Below are 15,876 nucleotides of genomic sequence, written 5' to 3'. Positions count from 1 at the left end.
GCCGGATTCTGTCCTGGTTGCCCCTCTTCCAGGCCAGCTCTCTGCTGTGGCCCGGGAGTGCAGTGGAGGATGGCCCAAGTGCTTGGGCCCTGCACCCCATGGGAGACCAGGAGAAGAACCTGGCTCCTGCCTTCGGATCAGCACGGTGCGCCAGCCACAGCGCGCCGGCCATGGTGGCCATTGGAGGGTGAACCAACGGCAAAGGAAGACCTTTCTCTCTCTCTCTCTCTCTCTCTCACTGTCCACTCTGCCTGTCAAAAAAAAAAAAAAAAGAAAGAAAGAAAGAAAAGAAAAGATTCAGCTACCATCTGCTATCACACCATGGGGAAGGACTAAAGGCCCATCCTCATTCACCCAGAGCCTTCTATTGCCAGTAACAAGGCAGGACTGGCAAAATCAGGATCCCGCAGGAAAGTGTTTGTCTCTGACTCAAAGTACAAATGAGTCAGATGCTGTCACTGCTGCTGGAGACAGGTAGGGAGTGAGGCACACCTGTCTGCCCAAGGAGCTGCCTTCCCGAAAGGTCCCCTGCAGGGAACGGGGAAGCTTTGGCTCCCCCCTGTACCCCCAGCTCCTAACACAGCACCTGGCACCTACTGGGGAAACGGGTGTTGAGGTCAGTGCACTAATCTCGGAGTAGTAGGGCTGAGGAAGGGAACTGATCATGGTTAAGCACCTGCTGGGCCTCAGGTCTATGCTAAGCACTGGCAACACAAAGGCGAGACCCACTGGCTATGTGAAATGCAGGGCCAGGTGCAAAGTGACATGAAGGGCACTGGTCATTCGTTCCATTTTAAGAATTCCGAAATGAGAACAGGACAGGCATTTGGCCTAGAAGTCAAGCACCAGTTAGGATACCTACATCCCATATTGGAGTCCAAGACTAGGCACCAGCTTTCAATTCCAGCTTTCTTCTAGTGAAGACTAGGGGAGAAAGCAGGTGGTGGCTCAAGTAGTTGGTTTCCTGCCACCCAGGTGGGAGACCTGAACTGAGTTCCTGTCTCCTGGCTTAGGCGTGGCCCAGTCATGGCTGTTGCAAGAATGAACCAACAGTTGGGAGGCTCCTTCCTCTTTCCTCTCCTCTCCTCTCCCTTCTTTCCCTTCCTGTCCCTCTCCTCTCCTCTTCTCTTCATTCTCTCTCTCTCTCTGCTCCTCAAATGGACAAATAAAGATCATGAAAACGAAATTTAAAACAGGAACAGCAGAACATTAAGCCAAGCACAGGCACATTCTGAGCCCGGGTCCTGTGTGACTGTGTGGGTTACATAACCAGGAAGTTGACCTTGAATGAATTGAAAGTTTCTACCATCAAAACATGCTTGTTGCAGTGGGCAGGCAGACAAGACAGGCGCCATCGTGATCAGCGGACAACGACGCAAGAAGGGAGGGAGGACTGCAGTCTCAGTTGGCCCTCACTCAGGTATTAAAATCTTTATTAAAACTCTAAGATATTTTTATTGCATTACTTGTTTAAAAGCTTTAGTGAACATTCCACGTCACTCAATTCCTCCTTTTAAAGCGTACAATGCAGTTTTTAGCAGACTCACAGAGTTGTGTAACCATAACCATCATAAATTTTAGAACATTTTTGTCACTCCAGAACAAACCCCACACTTATAAGGAGCCACCCTCATTTCCCTGCATCCCTCCCAGTACCAGAAAACCACTTGTTGCCATTCTGTCCCCAAGGATTTGCCTACTCTGGACATTTCACATAAATGGCATCATGAGGTAACCTTTTATGTCTGCCTTCTTTCCCTTAGCATGATGTTTTTAAGGTTCATCCATGTGGAAGCACGTATATACATGTTCAGGGCATACGTTTCAAAACTCCCAGTGATACCTGAGGCCCACACTCTAGACTGTGTACACAGTGGGACCTCAGCACTGGTAGGCTACAAATCCATGGATTCAACTGACCGTGGGTAGAAAATGTTTGGGAAAAAATTACATCTATAGTGAATGTGTTCAGATCTATTTACTTAGCATTTACATTGTATTAGGTGTTGTAAGTAATCTGGTATACAGGAGGATGAGCATAGGTTATAAACAAGTACTATGCCATCTTTAAATTTTTTTTTCATTTTATTTGAATTGGAGAGAGAGAGAGAGAGAGAGAGAGAGAGAATGTTCAATCTGCTAGTTTACTCCCCAAATGCCTACAGCCCAGACTGCTGTGTCAAGCTAAGCCAGGAACCTAGAGCTTTATCTGAGTCTCCTACATGGTTACTTGAGCCATCACCAGCTGCCTCCCAGGGTGCACATTAGCAAGAAGCTGGAATCAGAAGTGGAGGCAGGACTCAAACCAGACACTCGGATATGGTGTCTTAACCACTTCATTGAATGCCCATTCCCAAATTCTATGTCATGTAAGAGACTTAAGCATCTGTAGATTTTGGTATTTGAGAGGGTCCTGGAACCAATGCTGGGGGACCACTGACCTTTGTTTTTTATCAGATTCACAAACATGCATATATGTAGTATGTTTCCCATCTTAACTAAGCATTTATCATGCATACCCCACAGCTGTAACTTTGCAGTTTGAAGGGTAGCAACAATCCTCAATTTCACAGATGGAGATTGGTTTTTCCTATAGATCTCGGAGCCCTCAGCATATGCTTCTTTTTCTTTCCTTATGGAGAACTTCCACTTTTCACTTAGAGCAAGCACTTCTTGGCTTTTCTCCAGCATGCCTGAATTGCTGGTCTCACTGCTCTTGTGCTTTAGGGCCATTGTTAAGCAGTATAAGTTACTTGAACACCAACAGTGGGATACCTTGACAGTCAATCTGATAACCAAGACAGCTGCAGTGTGACGGACAGGTGGTAGTACGTGCAGTGTGGATGCACTGAGCAAAGGGACAGTGTGAGATTTCATCACACTACTCAGAATGGCACAAAATTTAAAACCTATGAATTGGTTATTTCTTAAAATTTCCATTTAAAATTTTTTGGACCAGAGTTGGCTACAGGTAACTGAAATTGAGGAAAGCAAAACCATGTAAGGTGGGGACAGGTATTGTGTATCATCAAACCAAGATTCTGAAGGCTACATAGTTTGCTCACAGTCATACTGGTGGTAAGTAGCAGTATTTTTTTTCTAAGATTTATTTTATTTATTTGAAAGGCACAGTTACAGAGAGAGACAGACAGACAGACAGACTCAGTCTCTCAATCTACTGGTTCATGCCCCCAGTAGGTGGGGCTGGGCCAGGTCAAAGCCAAGAGCCAGGAACTTCTGGTCTCCCACATGGGCACAGGGGCCCAAGCACTTGGACCATCTTCTACTGCTTTCCCAGACCATAGCAGTAGAAGATGGCCAAAGTATGTGGGAGACCCAGAATAAGTGTCTGGCTCCTGGTTTCCCAAGTGATAGCAGAGAGTTGGATTGGAAGAGGAGCAGGCAAGACTAGAACTGGCACCCACAGAAGATGCCAACACTGCAGGCAGGGGCTTAGCCTACTATGCCACAGCACTGGCCCCAGGCTGTTCCACTTCCTATCCAGCTCCCTGCTAATGTGCCTGGGAGGGCAGCAAAGGATGGTTCAGGTCCTTGGGCCCCTGAACCCTTGCAGGAGACCTGAATGAAGCTCTAGACTCATGGCTTTGGCCTGGCCCAGCCCTGGCTGTTGTGGTTATTTGGAGAGTGAATAGTAACTCTGCCTTTTGAATAGATGAAATAAATCTTTAAAAAGAAAAAAGAAGTTTTAAACCTCCAAACAAGTTGAAAGTATAACCCATTAAACACCCTAACCACTTTCTATAGACTTAGCAATTATTAAGATTTTGTCACATTTCCCTCTGCATACCTACACATAGCATACTTTATAAAAAAAAAAAAGCAGGACATAATCATCATAACACCTCACCCTTAAATATTTCAATATGAATCTCCTAGCAAAAGACATTTTACTGGGGCCAGCGTTGTGGTGCAGCAAGTTAAGCTGCCATCTGGGATGCTGCCATCCCTCCTCCCATCCCAGCCTCTGCCACTGCAGCCATCTGAGGAGTAAACCAGTGGATGGAAGATCTCTCTCTACCTCTCTGACTCTACCTTCCAAATAAATAAATATATCTTTTTTAAAAGACATTTTACTAAATAGCTATAATGCCATACTAAGGAGGCTAACATTAATTCAATAATATATTATCTATATTCAAATTTTTTGCAGTGGTCTTAAGATTGTCTTTTATAAAAGGCAAATCCAGGATCTAACCAAGTTACACATGACATTGGCTATTATCCCCCTAGTCTCTCTTAGTCTATAAAATACTCCACCTTTCGGTACTTTCCATGACAACTTTTTTTTAGAAATCCAGGTTTTTTTCAAATTCTAGATTTTATTTTCTTGTATTTATATACATATATAAATAAATGTATATTTATATACAAATATATTTATTTATATAAATTCACATATATTCACATACATATATAAAGCTAGGCACTTTAACCAAGAATTCTGTATGGGGGTATTATGTACCTTTTTCTGCATAGTACTAGGAAGCCACCAATTTCTTACCATTGGTGATACAAAGTTTGATTGATTGATTAAGATTATGTCTACCAGGATGGATATTTGGCCTAGCAGTTACGATGCCACTTGGGATACTATGTAAAGTCAGAGTGTCTGAGTTAGGGGCCCAGTTCCACTTCCAATTCCAGCTTCCTGCTAATGCCAACTCTGAAAGGCACCAGGTGATGGTTTGAATGGTTATATTCCTGCTAGCCAAGTGGGAGACCTGGATTGGATTCCAATCTCCTGGATTTGGCCTAACCAATCCTGACTATTTCAGGCATTTGAGTAAGGAATCAGCAAATGCCCGTTCTGTCTGCCTGTAGCTCTGTCTCTAAAACAAACCAAAAGCAAGGGTGATATTTCTATGGTAAAGACATATTTTTCCTTTGGCTCCTACTTTGAAACTATGTGAATATCTTGTTCCCCATCATCAATAACTCAAATAACTTTTTCAGCCATTGGTGATCCTAGCCCAAATGGCTTCTTACACTGATAGCTGCAAGTTCAAATTCTATCATTTCTCTGTATTTATTAGCTGGTATGCTTCTGAATCACTGTGAACTCACAGAGTTTTTATATTTCATTTAATGTGTTACAATCCACTGCCAACATCATTTTTTGATGTTCAAATTGTCCTAAATTTGTCAAGAGGGAGCTCTAAGATTCAAAAGTCTTTATAATAATTTAACATGTATGTCATAAAACATGATGGTTTGGGAACACATGAAACTCTAAAATGTAGATTATATTTACATATTTTTGTACAGTTTTTGGACAGTTTGTTAGTATAAAATATTTGCCACTTAAAACAAGTTCAGAAAGTCTGTTAGCAACCCCTTTGATTTTCTTAGAGCTGTACTGTAAAACATTTTCTTTGATCTTGATGTTGATGTATTATAATAGGACCTCTTCCTTAGAAACTCAATGGATTTTGATCTTTATATGTTATTTGAGATTGTAACAAGATTTTAAAGAACCTCAACTTTTAAAAAATATTTATTTATTTATTTACTTATTTGAAAGGCAGAGTTACAGAGAGAAGGAGAGAGACACATACACACACACAAACACACATACACACAGAGATCGATCTCCTATCCCCTAGATTCACTCCCCAATTTCTGGGGTCAAAACCAACAGCCTAGAGCTCAATTCAGGTCTCCCGTGTGGGAAGCAGGAATCCAGTTACTTCGGTTTCCATCACTTCTCCCTATGGTCTGCATTAGCAGGAACCTGGAGTCAGAAGCAGAGCCAGGATACCAGTGCACACATGGGGTGCACCACAGCGCTGGCCCCACCTCAGGCATCTTAACCAGCCTCTCAACCTCTTAACTGCTAGGCCAAATGCCTGCCTCTGTTGACTGCTAAAGTACTGCATCCATGTTCTAGATCAGGAAAAAAAGGGAAGGATCAAGAAGCCAAACTGAATTATCCCTAAAATAAAACTTTCAAAGAAGCCCAAGCAGACACTTCCGTCTATATCTTTTAGCCAGAATTGGAACACATAATCTCCTACCTGCAAGGAAATCTGTAGAAGAGGGGCAGCCGTCGTGGCATAGCCAGTTCAAGTCCCAGCTACTCCAATTCTGATCCAGCTCCCTGCTATTGCTCTCAGGAAAACAGCAGCAGATGATCCAAGTCACTGGGCCTCTGCACCCATGTGAGAGATCTGGATAAAGTTCCTGATTCCTGGCTTTGGCCTGACCCAGATCCAGCTTTTGTGGCCATCTGGGGGAGAGAACCAGCAGATGGAAAATCTGCTGGAAGTCTCTCTATACAACTCTGCCTTTTGAATAAATGAAATAAATCTTTGAAAAACAACAACATGGGGCCGGCACTGTGGCGCAGCAGGTTAATGCCCTGGCCTGAGGTGCCGGCATCCCATATTGGCGCCTATTTGAGACCTGGCTGCTCCACTTTTGACCCAGCTCTCTGCTGTGGCCTGGGAGGCAGTGCAGTAGAAGATGGCCTGGGTCCTTGGACTCCTGTACCTGCATGGGAGACCCAGAGGAAGCTCCTGGCTTTGGATCAGTGCAGCTCCAGCCATTGCAGCCAGTTGGGGAGTGAACCGTTGGATGGAGGACCCCTCTTTCTCTCTCTCTCTCTCTCTCTCTCTCTCTCTCTCTCTCTCTCTGTGTGTAACTCTGACTTTCAAATAAATAAATAAATATTTAAAAACAACAACAACAAAGAAATCTATAGAAGAAGACAGAGGAGACAGGCTCAGGATGGGAGGAGGGTCACAGTCCCCACTAGGTAGTATCTTCTGCAGCCACATAAATAGCTGGGAAGCTTTAGTGGACATTTCATAAAAGCAGTATCTAAAGAAGTTAACACAGCTATAGTCTTTACACCTGCCATTCATAAAACAGTTTGGGGGATCAGCTTCCCTATACTCTCACTTCACTAAAGAGGAAAATGATATACTGTTTGCTCTTTAGAATATATTTTTGAAAGTTCCAAGTAGTAAGTCCTGGGACACAGGAGACAAATAGCTGTGCTCAGCTTTATGTCGCCTTTGCAGAACAGTTTCAAATCCAAGCAAAACAGAGAGGAATTGAACAGCTCCATTCAGATGACTATCTCAGTCAAAACCCTGTGGGGCCCTGTGTAAACGGTGCCCCTTTATCAAAAAGTCCTCCTAAATTAAATTCCTATTCCAACAGCCTTGGCAAACTCACTTCAGTAGTTAGGAGCAGCATGACAGCCAATGCTTACAGAAACGTCAGCAGGGTATTTATAATAGTTTGTGTTATACCATTACACAAATATGATTTAAAAATCATAGGGCTATCCCCCTAATTCCTTAACAGGAAAAACAAATGTGTAAGTTTCCTTAAAGAAAACTGTTACATTATGCTATCTGCTCTTTTAAGTCTTCTAGATCAAGGACTGGCCCATGGACCAAATTTGGACTGCTACCTGTTATAAATAAAGTTGGAACAGAGCTATAGCCTTTGGTGTATGCATTGTCGAAGGCTGATTTGCAACTACAAAGGCTGATCTAAGTAGTTGTGATGGAGACTATATCTGGCCCTTTACCAAAAAAAAAATGTTTTATTTATCTTAGCACATATTAGGTGCTCAATAAATACTTCTTGATCTATTGAATAAATACATTCAAGCTTTCCTGCTGGATATGAAAAATGTATAAAATAGTTCTTTTTCTAGATTCCTAGGTATGGTAGTTCTATCTAAAGCACGTTTTGCACTCCTCTAATTTATCTGCTATTTGCCTGTTTGTAGCTTGTTATTGTTGATAGATGGCCATGTGTCACGAAAAGGTCACGTCTGAGTGTCCAGATCCCAGAACGTGAATTGCTTCAGGTCCATTAGCCTTGAGGCTAAATGTCTCACCAGCATGTTTTATTTGGCTCACCTAGTACTGTTGTTGTTTGTTTTTCAGCAACATTCATTAGCTGCCAACACTTAAAAATAAGGAGACTTCATATGATAATCCAGATTTCCAGCTTCTTTTGAGAATATGAAAAATCTGGCAATGTGGGGACATAGTTTGATGGAGCCACCTGGGGCTGAATAGCTATTGCCTCCTTACATAGAGTGAGTGGCTATCCAGTTTACCACAGTCTCCACCACTCTTTACAGTCTGGCTCCTGGCAACCCCCATCCAGGTCCCTTATCCTCTTGCCCCTGCTGTTGACATCTGTATTTAGGATCCTTACTCTGTAGGGCACTGTTTGCCACAAAGGCCCTCGTGCTACAAGCCTGGCTGGGAACTATACATTTGCTTCATGTTCCTGGCTTACAAACAGACATAGAACATCTGCAGACAAAACAGGAAAGAATGACAATGCCTGAAGACGGGCCGCCTTCATTCCCAGCAGAAGGTAATCTCCATTCCCCCACCCCCTCCTTCCTTCTGCAAACAGGCCCAGGACTCAGCCCTCCGCCTTCCAGCCACTCAGCTCCTTCCACCTGCTCCAACTCCTGCAGTTTCCCCTAGTTCTCTGCTTCCTTGCTGCCCTTAAAAACAAACACCATGGTCCTTTCTGCTTTTGGGGTTTTACTGCTAATTGCTACAGGGAAACGAACAGGAAATAACAACCAGGAGGAAATTACCAAGTTTAAAAAGACCTAAGGGTTCTTAGTCATAGTCCCTGATTCCCTTAATGAGGTGGCACCTGGTGCCACTGTTTTCATTCCTTCTGGTAGCCTGTGGTTTATGTACAAACGGACCCAGTGCGGGGAGCATGGCCTCCAGGTTGAATAGGAGCCAGTAGGTGGCAGCACAGGGCAGGCAGCTGTGAGGCTCCACAGCTTCTAGGAAGGATGACTTCCTACCATCAGGGCAAGCATCTGAGCTGGGACCCGTGAGACCGGCCGAGAGCCTCCCTGTCACCTTGGTCTGCCAAGGAGCCGGCTGTGGCATCCTTGTCTGTGTGCCTTTCCCCTGACACATCGCTTAGAATCACAGACCTTCAGACTGATAGGAATCTTTCAGCCCAGCACCTTGATTTCACAGACAAGTAAATCAAGGCCTTGAGACCTGTGTTGGTGCCTCGCTGGGAGTCTCAGTGGGTGTCTTTGTGGTCTCACTAGTGCCAGCCTGCCCCTCCCAGCTCAGAAGCATTTATAAAAGTCTGTTTAATGTGGTTAAAGACTAATTTTCCTGTGTCAAAGGTGAAACTAAGAAGGAGTCCTTTGCCTCTGAGACAGGACTTTATCCAGGAAACAGAGACTTACCAGCCACACGTAAATAAAAGTAAGCTTTATTTCTGCTCCCAGCTACCTAAACCCCTGGGAGAAAAGTGAGGTGAACCTGGAGCCCAGAGCTGGGAGTTCCAACTCAGTGCTCTTGTGCAGGTTACAGTGGGCTCCTTCTATGGGCTGGCAGGCAGAACTTGTTGTCCTTATCAAGAAGGGACTAGTATTACAGGGGTGGGCCACACACACCCAAAATAACTCACCAAGCCTCTCAAATCACATGAGTAAAACCAACTGTAGTCCTAGAATTTAAACCCAGATTCAAACTGTACTCTTGCAAAATCATGTCCTCAGGCCTCAACTAATTTAGGGGGACAATCCAGGGATCAAAGGGGGACAGACTTACCGCAAGGCAGCATTTGCTTGGCGGGCTCGGGCCACAGAAGGGGAACAGTTTTGGAAGCTAGCACTCAGAGTTGTAACTTGTTTATGTTGAAGCACCGTACTGGGGGGCAGCAGGGCGCTGCCACTCAAAGCAAGGCTGTTCAACCAGCAGCAACACCTGGGAGGGAGCTGAAGAGAAATGCAGTGTCTCAGGCCCAATCCACTCCTACCAAATACACTTCTGCATTTTAGGAAGATCCCCACACCGATGTTCAAGTTCAAGAACCACTGCTTTAGGAGACCCAAGAGGAAAGGCCAGCAACAAGCAAACACCACCCTTCATTCTCCAAAATACTTCCCACTTCAGGGAGCTTATAGACTGGTTTCAGGGCACAAAGCAAACATGTAGAAAATGGCAGGAAAATGATCATTAAAAAAATATGTCACGAGTGGGCATTTGGCCTAGGAGTTAAGGTGCCTGTATCTCTTGTCAGAGTACCTGGGTTTAACGCCTGGCTCTGGCTTTTGACTCCAGCCTTCTGCTAATGCAAATCTTGAGAAGTAGTAGTGATGACTTACGTGATTAGGTTACTACCACCCAACATGGGACACCTGGATTGAGTTCCTGGCTCCCAGCTTTGTCCCAGCCTGGTCCTGACTACTTTAGACATCTGGGGAGTGAACTAGTGGGTGAAAGTGTGTTCTGTCTCCACTCACTCCCTTCTCTCTGTGTGTGTGTGTGCACGCGTGCCTCTGAAATAAATATAAAAATGTCATTTACGCCATACAGGCTGCCCTAGGACATGCACGACACACACATTTGGAGAAGGTGTAAAGAATAATCACAGTTAAGGGGCCTGGCATTGAGGCGTAGCAGATAAACCTACCACCTGCAGTGCCAGCATCCCATATGGGCTCTCATTCGAGTCCCAGCTGCTCCACTTCCTATCCAGCTCTCTGCTATGGCCTGGGAAAGCAGTGAAAGATGGCCCAAGTGCTTGGGCCCCTGCATCTGTGTGGGAGATCTGGAAGAAGCTCCAGGCTCCTGGCTTCAGATTGGCCCATCCAGCTGTTGCAACCATTTGGGGAGTGAACCAACAGATGGAAGATCTCTCTCTCTCTCTCTGCCTCTGTTACTCTGTCCTTCAACTAAATAAATTTTTTTAATAAATAAATAAATCTTCTACAAAAAAAAAGGATAATTACAGTTAAGAGGAAGTCCGCGGTTGTGGTCCGTCTTCCTGCAGGTGCTGAGATTTGACTTGGCTCTTGAATAAGGTGATAAGCATGTGCTAGTGACCCAGGGCAGGGCAGGGCAGGGCAGGGCATCTCCAGCAGCTGGAGCAGGACACTGGGAGGAGGCAGATTGTAAACTCCAGGCCGTGGCCTACAAAACTTGATTATTTTATGCCTGTCCCAGGTTTTCATTAGATCCTCCTAGCAGCACAGGACATCACCTCACGTGGTGCACACCCTCAGCCTCACCCAGCCCGTGGCTGTCAGGGGAATTCTTCAAACGTGCTCACCAGCACGCCAGGTTTTTTTTTTTCTTGGGATTCCCACAGGAAAGGACTGTTTCTTCCTTTTTGCTGCATCCGACTGTGTTTTTAGGCTTTTCTCCTGTATCCAGGAAAAGGGAAATACCCTACATGCTATTCTCCCAAACTGCTGGAGCCTTCCTTGAGGTCGGCACAAGTCTTTTCGGGAAAGCTCTGAATCAGATTTCCTCAGCGGGGGCTCGGAGTGACAAGAAAATGGGGCGCTGTCCTTGTGGCGGGCGTCACGTCTAGACGCGCTCTGCAAAACCAAAGCGACTCCACAGCAGACACGACCCGGGGCTGCCGGGTTGTTTCCCAGCGAGCTGGCGCGATGGAACCCTCTCCTCTTCCGGCAGGTCTGGAGCGGACGTGAGGGGCCGACTCGGCGGACGCCGGAGCGCCCCCGCTGGCGGCCTGAGGGAACGCACGTGAGGCGAGCCCGCCAGATCCGGGCGACCGCCCGGGGGAAACAGCACCCCTCAGGGGAGTATTTACAGTCGTTCGCCCACAGACGCAGCTGTCCTCCCCCTGCCTGAGCCCTGCTGGGGGTCGCCGACTCCGGCCAGGTGGGCACCTGCCCTTTCCCTTCAGCAACACTGGCTGGGAAGGCCGCAGCGACCCGGAGCGGGCAGCCGTTGGCTTCTGTCAGAGCCCCCTCAGCAGGTTGCCAGCTGCCGGCTACACCTGGAATCAGGTGGCTCCCAGAGGGACACAGATAATCTGGGCTGAGAGCAATGGCATCAGGAGAAAAGACTGGTGTCACCAGATCAATACATGGGCCTGGCAAATTAATGTCTTGGCTCTGAGTTTATATTCAGGACGCTGCTGCTCCATGACAGAGACACTAAAAGGAACGGACATTTTGCTCCCAACAGGAGCCAGTTCCCTTTTCTTACCGAGCAGACCACTGGAGATGGGACAGAAGAAGGAAAAGCCATCGCACACACTCACGTGCTGTGGATTTTGTGTTTGCTGCAGCTTGCCTCTTGCAGATGATGTGGACGCTGGGAGGGGGGCCCTGCCTGCGTGGCACCCACGTGGCTTGTAAGGACGGTTCTCCCTACAGTCAGGTTCTTGGTAGCATGACTCACAATGGCCGGAAGGTGGAAGCAACCCAAGCATGGTTGAAGTGGGGTGTGCACATAGACCCCCATGGAGTATTATTCAGCCTTGAAAAGGAAGGGAATTCTGACACACACCACGACATGGGTGAAACTTGATGACATAATGTGCAGTGGAATGATTCACAAAGAGACAAATGTTGTCTGATTTCACTGGTATGAAGTACCTAGCATAGTCACGTTCAAAGAGGCTGCCAGGGACTAGAGAAAGTAGGCACTGGGAATTCGTTATTTAATGCATCCAGAATTGCAGTGTGAAACAATGAAAATGCTCCAGAGATGGGAGGTGGTGAGGGCAGCACAATGTTATTAGACACTTAAAAATGCTTAAATGGTCAAGTTATGTATAATTCTCCCACAAAAGGGGGGAGAAAAGAAGGAATTTTTCAACCGTCAGCCACTGTGGACTCTGAGAAGATTTCTTAGGAATTCTCGGTTGAGTAGAAATGGTTTAAACCCTGACTGAGTTTACTTTTGTACATAAATTCGTAATCGGAGAGGCTGACAAACTCATTATGCATCCATCAGTCATACAAAACAAACACAGTTTGCATCATAGCGACAGAAGGTTTACCAGCGAGGCAGTTTTCTTATCCTGTAGATCATGGCTTTTCAAACTCCAGTCTGCTTGGAAATCTCCAGGGCGCAGCTTTGGTGAAAATGCGGTTCTGACTCAGTGGGTTTGGGGTGGGGCTCAGAGATCACGGTCTGACCGGTTCCCAGCTGGTGCTCATTCTGCTGGTCCTGGGACCCCAGTTGAAGCAGCACAGGTGTCAACCTCTCTACAGTTAAGATCCCTGCCCACACCCCACAGGTGAGAGCACCACTATTAAAACCAAGTCATTTTTTTAAAAATAAATAAATAAAAACCAAGTCATCCCCAGACTCAGCTGGAAGGAGAGTTTCTAGGTGCTAAGAATTATTTCTAGGATCCTCTTCTTTTCTTCTCATTGCTATCAAAAGTCAGGTTTCAGGGACCTATAATTTCTGCCTTTTCTCTACACCAAGCAGGAGGAAACCCTGAACAAACCCCTTGTCCTTATCCTCTTTACGTATAGGCCAGATTAGCTGCAATTTTCAAAGGCAACAAGCAAGGGAGGAAGGAAAGAGAGTAGAAGTAAAAATGCCCATAGCAAAGGCTTTCCTCTGAGGTCCTCTACAAGAACCTTTCAGGGGCTCCCATTGCTTTCAAGCTACAGTTCAAACTCCTTAGAGGGCTGACAGGGGCCTGACCAGGTCTCTTGCCCTTCCCTGCCCTGACTCTATGCTCAGCCATACCGAGTTCTGTTTTTCTTGCATCATATGCATGGATTTCAAAATAAGCTAATCTTTTCACTCCATTTTCCATGACCTTTTTGCAATGCCTTTGTGCAGTTGCTCTCCCCTTGATGTAGCACCGATGGCTGCCTTATGTCACGTGGCAGGCATTGTCTCCTCTGGGAGCCACTCTGCTCATGTACCACCTCACTGCCCGCCCTCCATGTTGAGCCACCTTCTGTGCTGGGCTGCACGCTGAAGTGCTTGCCCCGGTCATGGCATCTTTTCATGGCATGCCCTCGTCTATGTCCTCCATGGATGATGGACTCCTTGAGGGATGGGACGGTATCCCTAGCACGATATCTAGAACACAGGAGGTGCTCAAACAGTGCTGAAAGAATGAGTAAATGCAAACGAACTGTAGCTTTGTGTGACATTTGGAGGAGACATTGCTTAGGTCCTGAAACACTGTGCAGTTGCCCTCGGAACCACTTTTCTAAATGTCAGACACATTGTCACCAATTTCTGCATTCCAGCAACTGCAGCTGAACTCCTTCTTCCTCATTCTGATGAACTGTATTCCTACAGCTTCCTCATCTTATAGCATTAACCGTGTTATCTTCTCCTGCTGAAGACTAAATACAAAGAAACACATGACAGGGTAACAGTGGTTTCATAATAAAATGTGGGAGAGGCTGGGGCCTCTTTGCATATTACTGTACTAATTGTACCTTTCGTCCAGCTGATTTGACCCTAAAACAATGCTTTAAAATAGCAGTGAATCTGATTTTGAGGTCTCTGGGCATCTAGGAATTACTAGAAGTCTTCGAATCGCTACACCTTTATGTGTATGTATAGACTATGATATACACACGGCCTGCCTTAGGGAAAGTACTGTGCCAGGGGCTCATGCTGCCAAAGGCTTTAGTCTTTTTTTTTTTTTTTTAAGATTTATTTTTATGGGGCCGGCACTGTGGTGTAGTGGGTAAAGCTGCCACCTGCAGTGCCGGCATCCCATGTGGGTGCTGGTTCGAGTCCCGGCTGCTCCACTTACTATCCAGCTCTCTGCTATGGCTTGGGAAAGCAGTAGAGGATGGCCCAAGTCTTGGGCCCCTGCACCCATGTGGGAGACCTGGAGGAAGCTCCTGGCTCCTGGCTTCAGATCAACGCAGCTCCAGCCATTGCAGCCAATTGGGGAGTGGACCAGCGGGTGACAGAAGACCTCTCTCTCTGCCTCTCCTTCTCTCTGTGTGTAACTCTGACTTTCAAATAAATAAATAATCTTTTTAAAAAAGATTTATTTATTTGAAAGAGTTATAGAGAGAAGTAGAGACTCATAGAGAGAGAGATCTTCCATCCACTGGTTCACTCCCCAAAATAGCCACAATGGCTGGAGCTGAGCCTATCCAAAGCCAGGAGCCAGGAGCTTCCTCAGGGTCTCCCACGTGCATGCAGGGGCCAAAGGATTTGGGCTATCCTCTGCTGCTTTCCCAGGCACATTAGCAGGGAGCTGGATTAGAAGTAGAGCAGCCGGGACTTGAACTGGCACCCATATGGGATGCCAGCACTGCAGGCTGGGGCTTTAACCCGTTGTGCCACAGCACTGGCCCCAAGGCTTTAGTCTTTAACATAGAACTGTCACAAATGCTATACCAGACTTCTCAGCAGCTCCAACCCGCTTCATTGCTGCTCTCTCCTCTTCCTTCCTGGTTTACCTGGCCCTTCTCTGGAAACTCTCTTTACTTTCCTTGGCTGGCTCCTCCTGCCTGGCCAGTCTGCCTATGTTAATGCTCCCCAAGGCCTGTCCCGGTGCCCCTGCACTTCTCACCGTTCAGCTGGATGAGGTCTGGGTCATTTAGTCCATATCCTTGGCACCAATCCCATACCTGATGTCTACTTCCATCTCTCTCATCAATTCTACACTAAGGTCTCTTTAAAAAAAATGTTTTCAACTTTTTTTATTTATCTGTAAGGCAGAAGGAGAGAGACAGACAGCTCCTATCTGCTAGTTCACTCCCTAAATGCCCATAACAGCTAGGGCTGGGTCAGGCCAAAGCTCAAAGCCAGGAACTCAATCTGAGTCTCCCATGTGAGTGGTGGGGACCTAATTCCTTGGGCCACTATCTGCTACCTCCCAGGGTGTACATTAGCAGGAAGCTGGAATCAGAAATGGAGCCAGGTCTGCAACCCAGGCACTCTGATATGGGATGAGTGTGTTCCAAGTAGCTGGGCCAAACGCCTGGCCTAGACTGGTGCTTCTAACTGCCAGTGGGGCTCGCCCACTTGAATGTCATGTGGGCATCCTCAGTGTGTCATTATCTTTTCCCCTGTTCTTCTATTAGCTGCTGTGGCTAACCGATGCCTCATTTCCTCAGCTGTGCAGCCGAATGAC

This window comes from Lepus europaeus, chromosome 18 (assembly GCF_033115175.1).
Source record: "Lepus europaeus isolate LE1 chromosome 18, mLepTim1.pri, whole genome shotgun sequence".
In the NCBI taxonomy this organism is placed as follows: Eukaryota; Metazoa; Chordata; class Mammalia; order Lagomorpha; family Leporidae; genus Lepus; species Lepus europaeus.
Note: the sequence above shows the minus strand (reverse complement) of the source record.